The 5,000-nt window shown below is 45.4% G+C and overlaps 3 non-coding genes and 20 pseudogenes across 3 annotated transcripts; all 23 read right to left on the bottom strand.

Moving 5' to 3' along the window:
• Positions 1-15: 15 nt before the first annotated feature.
• On the bottom strand, positions 16-134 carry LOC142145757 (5S ribosomal RNA; annotated as a pseudogene).
• An 81-nt stretch (positions 135-215) lies between these two features.
• LOC142146199 (5S ribosomal RNA) lies at positions 216-334 on the bottom strand. The gene has a single exon (XR_012689941.1). It is a non-coding gene; the product is annotated as a 5S ribosomal RNA (ribosomal RNA).
• An 81-nt stretch (positions 335-415) lies between these two features.
• Positions 416-534, bottom strand: LOC142145719 (5S ribosomal RNA; annotated as a pseudogene).
• An 81-nt stretch (positions 535-615) lies between these two features.
• LOC142145438 (5S ribosomal RNA) lies at positions 616-734 on the bottom strand (annotated as a pseudogene).
• Positions 735-815: 81 nt separating this feature from the next.
• LOC142145685 (5S ribosomal RNA) lies at positions 816-934 on the bottom strand (annotated as a pseudogene).
• Positions 935-1,015: 81 nt separating this feature from the next.
• On the bottom strand, positions 1,016-1,134 carry LOC142146366 (5S ribosomal RNA; annotated as a pseudogene).
• A 282-nt stretch (positions 1,135-1,416) lies between these two features.
• On the bottom strand, positions 1,417-1,535 carry LOC142146661 (5S ribosomal RNA; annotated as a pseudogene).
• Positions 1,536-1,816: 281 nt separating this feature from the next.
• Positions 1,817-1,935, bottom strand: LOC142146829 (5S ribosomal RNA). Its single transcript, XR_012690018.1, has one exon. It is a non-coding gene; the product is annotated as a 5S ribosomal RNA (ribosomal RNA).
• Positions 1,936-2,020: 85 nt separating this feature from the next.
• Positions 2,021-2,139, bottom strand: LOC142145488 (5S ribosomal RNA; annotated as a pseudogene).
• Positions 2,140-2,220: 81 nt separating this feature from the next.
• LOC142146321 (5S ribosomal RNA) lies at positions 2,221-2,339 on the bottom strand (annotated as a pseudogene).
• Positions 2,340-2,421: 82 nt separating this feature from the next.
• LOC142145516 (5S ribosomal RNA) lies at positions 2,422-2,540 on the bottom strand (annotated as a pseudogene).
• Positions 2,541-2,620: 80 nt separating this feature from the next.
• LOC142145576 (5S ribosomal RNA) lies at positions 2,621-2,738 on the bottom strand (annotated as a pseudogene).
• Positions 2,739-2,818: 80 nt separating this feature from the next.
• On the bottom strand, positions 2,819-2,937 carry LOC142145453 (5S ribosomal RNA; annotated as a pseudogene).
• An 81-nt stretch (positions 2,938-3,018) lies between these two features.
• Positions 3,019-3,137, bottom strand: LOC142147779 (5S ribosomal RNA). Its single transcript, XR_012690823.1, has one exon. It is a non-coding gene; the product is annotated as a 5S ribosomal RNA (ribosomal RNA).
• A 79-nt stretch (positions 3,138-3,216) lies between these two features.
• On the bottom strand, positions 3,217-3,335 carry LOC142145140 (5S ribosomal RNA; annotated as a pseudogene).
• An 81-nt stretch (positions 3,336-3,416) lies between these two features.
• On the bottom strand, positions 3,417-3,535 carry LOC142145298 (5S ribosomal RNA; annotated as a pseudogene).
• An 80-nt stretch (positions 3,536-3,615) lies between these two features.
• Positions 3,616-3,734, bottom strand: LOC142146058 (5S ribosomal RNA; annotated as a pseudogene).
• Positions 3,735-3,815: 81 nt separating this feature from the next.
• LOC142146787 (5S ribosomal RNA) lies at positions 3,816-3,934 on the bottom strand (annotated as a pseudogene).
• Positions 3,935-4,016: 82 nt separating this feature from the next.
• LOC142146483 (5S ribosomal RNA) lies at positions 4,017-4,135 on the bottom strand (annotated as a pseudogene).
• Positions 4,136-4,216: 81 nt separating this feature from the next.
• Positions 4,217-4,336, bottom strand: LOC142146288 (5S ribosomal RNA; annotated as a pseudogene).
• An 80-nt stretch (positions 4,337-4,416) lies between these two features.
• On the bottom strand, positions 4,417-4,535 carry LOC142145120 (5S ribosomal RNA; annotated as a pseudogene).
• An 80-nt stretch (positions 4,536-4,615) lies between these two features.
• LOC142145605 (5S ribosomal RNA) lies at positions 4,616-4,734 on the bottom strand (annotated as a pseudogene).
• Positions 4,735-4,815: 81 nt separating this feature from the next.
• On the bottom strand, positions 4,816-4,934 carry LOC142145774 (5S ribosomal RNA; annotated as a pseudogene).
• Between the last annotated feature and the right edge of the window lie 66 nt (positions 4,935-5,000).

Here is a 5,000-nt window from a genome sequence, read left to right as displayed (position 1 = left end):
AGAGAGAGAAAAAAAGGCCTACAGCACCTGGTGTTCCCAGGTGGTCTCCCATGCAAGTACTAACCAGGTCCGGCACTGCTTAGATTCCAAGATTAGATGAGATTGGGCTTTTTCAGGGTGGTGTGAGTGTAGGTATTGGTTTCCTAATGACCTACATCTCTTATAATCTCAAAACCAGCATTGAAGGAAGCCGGAACAAGAGAGATAAAAAAAAAAGCCTACAGCACCTGGTATTCCCAGGTGGTATCCCATCCAAGTACTAACCAGGCCCAGCACTGCTTAGCTTCCAAGATCAGACGAGATTGGGCTTGTTCAGTGTGGTGTAGCTGTAGGTATTGTTTTCATATTGACCTACATCTCTTATACATCTCAAAACCAGCATTGAAGGAAGCCGGAATAAGAGAGAAAAAAAAAAGGCCTACAGCAACTGGTATTCCCAGGTGGTCTCTGATCCAAGTACTAACCAGGCCCGGCCCTGCTTAGCTTCCAAGATCAGATGAGATTGGGCTTGTTCAGGGTGGTGTGGCTGTAGGTATTGTTTTCTTATTGACCTACATCTCTTATACATCTAGAAACCAGCATTGAAGGAAGCCGGAACAAGAGAGAAGAAAAAAAGGCCTACAGCACCTGGTATTCCCAGGTGGTCTCCCATCCAAGTACTAACCAGGCCTGGCCCTGCTTAGCTTCCAAGATCAGACGAGATTATGCTTGTTCAGGGTGGAGTGGCTGTAGGTATTGGTTTCCTATTGACCTACATCTCTTATACATCTCAAAACCAGCATTGAAGGAAGCCGGAACAAGAGAGAAAAAAAAAAGACCTACAGCACCTGGTATTCCCAGGTGGTCACCCATCAAAGTACTAACCAGGTATGGCCCTGCTTAGCTTCCAAGGTCAAACGAGATTGGGCTTGTTCAGAGATGTGTGGCTGTAGGTATTGGTTTCCTATTGACCTACATCTCTTATACATCTAAAAACAAGCATTGAAGGAAGCCGGAACAAGAGAGAACAAAAAAAGGCCTACAGCACCTTGTATTCCCATGTGGTCTCCTATCCAAATAATAACCAGGCCAAGCCCTGCTTAGCTTCCAAGATCAGATGAGATTGGATTTATTCAGGGTGGTGTGGCTGTAGGTATTGGGTTCCTAATGAACTACATCTCTTATACATCTCAAAACCAGCATTGAAGGAACCCGGAACAAGAGAGAAAAAAAAAGGCCTACAGCACCTGGTATTCCCAGGTGGTCTCCCATCCAAGTACTAAATAGGTCTGACCCTGTTTAGCTTCCAAAATCAGATGAGATTGCGCTTTTTTTAGTGTGGTGTCGCTGTAGGTATTGGTTTCCTAATGATCTACATATCTTATACATCTGAAAACTAGCATTGAAGGAAGCCAGAACAAGAGAGAAAAAAAAGAAGCCCTACAGCACCTGGTATTTCCAGGTGGTCTCCCATCCAAGCACTAACCAGGCCCAGCCCTTCTTAGCTTCCCAGATCAGACGAGATTGTGCTTGTTCAAGGTGGATTGGCTGTAGATATTGGTTTCCTAATTATCTACATCTCTTATACATCTGAAAATCAGCATTGAAGGAAGCCGGAACAAGAAAGAAAAAGAAATGGCCTACAGCACCTGGTATTGCCAGGTGGTCTCCCATCCAAGTACTAACCAGGTCTGGCGCTGCTTAACTTCCAAGATCAGACGAGATTGTGCTTTTTTTAGGGTGCTGTGGCTGTAGGTATTGGATTACTAATGAGCTACATCTCTTATACATCTGAAAACCAGCATTGAAGGAAGCAGGATCAAGAGAGAAAAAAAAAGGCCTACAGCACCTGGTATTCTCAGGTGGTCTCCCATCCAAGTACTAACCAGGCCTGGCCCTGCTTAGCTTCCAAGATCAGACGAGATTGGGCTTGTTCAGGGTGGTGTGGCTGTAGGTATTGGTATTCTAATGAACTACATCTCTTATATATCTCAAAACCAGCATTGAAGGAAGCCGGAACAAGAGAGGAAAAAAAAAAAAAGGCCTACAGCACCTGGTATTCCCAGGTGGTCTCCCATCCAAGTACTAACCAGTCCCAGCCCTGCTTAGCTTCCAAAATCAGATGAGATTATGCTTGTTCAGGGTGGTGTGGCTGTAGGTATTGTTTTCTTATTGACCTACATCTCTTATACATCTCAAAACCAGCATTGAAGGAAGCCGGAACAAGACAGAAAAAAAAAAGGCCTACAGCACCTGGTATTCCCTGGTGGTCTCGCATCCAAGTACTAACTAGCCCTGGCCCTGCTTAGCTTCCAAGATCAGACGAGATTGGGCTTGTTCAGGGTGGTGTGGCTGTAGGTATTGGTATTCTAATGACCTACATCCCTTATACATCTCAAAACCAGCATTGAAGGAAGCCAAAAAAAGAGAGAAAAAAAAAAAGGCCTACAGCACCTGGTATTCCCAGGTGGTCTCCCATCCAAGCACTAACCAGGCCCGACACTGCTTAGTTTCCAAGATCAGAAAAGATTGGGCTTGTTCAGGGTGGTGTGGCTGTAGGTATTGGTTTCCTATTGACCTACATCTCTTATAATCTCAAAACCAGCATTGAAGGAAGCTGAAACAAGAGAGAAAAAAAAATGGCCTACAGCACCTGGTATTCCCAGGTGGTCTCCCATCCAAGTACTAACCAGGCCCGGCTCTGCTTAGCTTCCAAGATCAGACGAGATTGTGAGTGCTCAAGCGGTGTGGCTGTAGATATTGGTTTCTTAATGACCTACATCTCTTATACATCTCAAAACCAGCATTGAAGGAAGCCGGAACAAGAGAGAGAAAAAAAGGCCTACAGCACCTGGTGTTCCCAGGTGGTCTCCCATCCAAGTACTAACCAGGTCCGGCACTGCTTAGATTCCAAGATTAGATGAGATTGGGCTTTTTCAGGGTGGTGTGAGTGTAGGTATTGGTTTCCTAATGACCTACATCTCTTATAATCTCAAAACCAGCATTGAAGGAAGCCGGAACAAGAGAGATAAAAAAAAAAGCCTACAGCACCTGGTATTCCCAGGTGGTCTCCCATCCAAGTACTAACCAGGCCCAGCACTGCTTAGCTTCCAAGATCAGACGAGATTGGGCTTTTTCAGTGTGGTGTAGCTGTAGGTATTGTTTTGTATTGACCTACATCTCTTATACATCTCAAAACCAGCATTGAAGGAAGCCGGAATAAGAGAGAAAAAAAAAGGCCTACAGCACCTGGTATTCCCAGGTGGTCTCTGATCCAAGTACTAACCAGGCCCGGCCCTGCTTAGCTTCCAAGATCAGATGAGATTGGGCTTGTTCAGGGTGGTGTGGCTGTAGGTATTGTTTTCTTATTGACCTACATCTCTTATACATCTAGAAACCAGCATTGAAGGAAGCCGGAACAAGAGAGAAGAAAAAAAGGCCTACAGCACCTGGTATTCCCAGGTGGTCTCCCATCCAAGTACTAACCAGGCCTGGCCCTGCTTAGCTTCCAAGATCAGACGAGATTATGCTTGTTCAGGGTGGTGTGACTGTAGGTATTGGATTCCTAATGACCTACATCTCTTATACATCTGAAAACCAGCATTGAAGGAAGCAGGAACAAGAGAGAAAAAAAAAGGCCTACAGCACCTGGTATTTGCAGGTGGTCTCCCATCCAAAAACTAACCAGGCGCGGCCCTACTTAGCTTCCAAGATCAGACGAGATTGGGCTTGTTCAGGGTGGTGTGGCTGTAAGTATTGTTTTCCTATTGACCTACATCTCTTATACATCTCAAAACCAGTATTCAAGGAAGCCGGAACAAGACAGAAAAAAAAAAGGCCTACAGCACCTGGTATTCCCTGGTGGTCTCGCATCCAAGTACTAACTAGTCCTGGCCCTGCTTAGCTTCCAAGATCAGACGAGATTGTGCGTGTTCAGGGTGCTGTGGCTGTAGATATCGGTTACCTAATGAAATACATCTCTTATACTTCTGAAAACCAGCATTGAAGGAATCCGGAACAAGAGGGGAAAAAAAGAAGCCCTACAGCACCTGGTATTTCCAGGAGGTCTCCCATCCAAGCACTTACCATGCCCAGCCCTGCTTAGCTTCCAAGATCAGACGAGATTGTGCTTGTTCAAGGTGGATTGGCTGTAGATATTGGTTTCCTAATGATCTACATCTCTTATACATCTAAAAATCAGCATTGAAGGAAGCCGGAACAAGCAAGAAAAAGAAATGGCCTACAGCACCTGGTATTGCCAGGTGGTCTCCCATCCAAGTACTAACCAGGTCTGGCCCTGCTTAACTTCCAAGATCAGACGAGATTGTGCTTTTTTTAGGGTGGTGTGGCTGTAGGTATTGGATTACTAATGAGCTACATCTCTTATACATCTGAAAACCAGCATTGAAGGAAGCAGGAACAAGAGAGGAAAAAAAAGGCCTACAGCACCTGGTATTTGCAGGTGGTCTCCCATCCAAGTACTAACCAGGCCCGGCCCTGCTTAGCTTCCAAGATCAGACAAGATTGGGCTTGTTCAGGGTGGTGTGGCTGTAGGTATTGGATTCCTAATGACCTACATCTCTTATACATCTGAAAACCAGCATTGAAGGAAGCAGGAACAAGAGAGAAAAAAAAAGGCCTACAGCACCTGGTATTTGCAGGTGGTCTCCCATTCAAGTACTAACCAGGCCCGGCCCTGCTTAGCTTCCAAGATCAGACGAGAGTGGGCTTGTTCAGGGTGGTGTGGCTGTAAGTATTGTTTTCCTATTGACCTACATCTCTTATACATCTCAAAACCAGCATTGAAGGAAGCCGGAACAAGACAGAAAAAAAAAAGGCCTACAGCACCTGGTATTCCCTGGTGGTCTCGCATCCAAGTACTAACTAGGCCTGGCCCTGCTTAGCTTCCAAGATCAGACGAGATTGGGCTTGTTCAGGGTGGTGTGGCTGTAGGAATTGGTTTCTTATTGACCTACATCTCTTATACATCTCAAAACCAGCATTGAAGGAAGCCAGAACAA

The sequence above is a fragment of the Mixophyes fleayi genome, chromosome 3, assembly GCF_038048845.1.
Source record: "Mixophyes fleayi isolate aMixFle1 chromosome 3, aMixFle1.hap1, whole genome shotgun sequence".
NCBI classification, from domain to species: domain Eukaryota; kingdom Metazoa; phylum Chordata; class Amphibia; order Anura; family Limnodynastidae; genus Mixophyes; species Mixophyes fleayi.
This window is presented reverse-complemented; position numbering and strand designations above follow the sequence as displayed.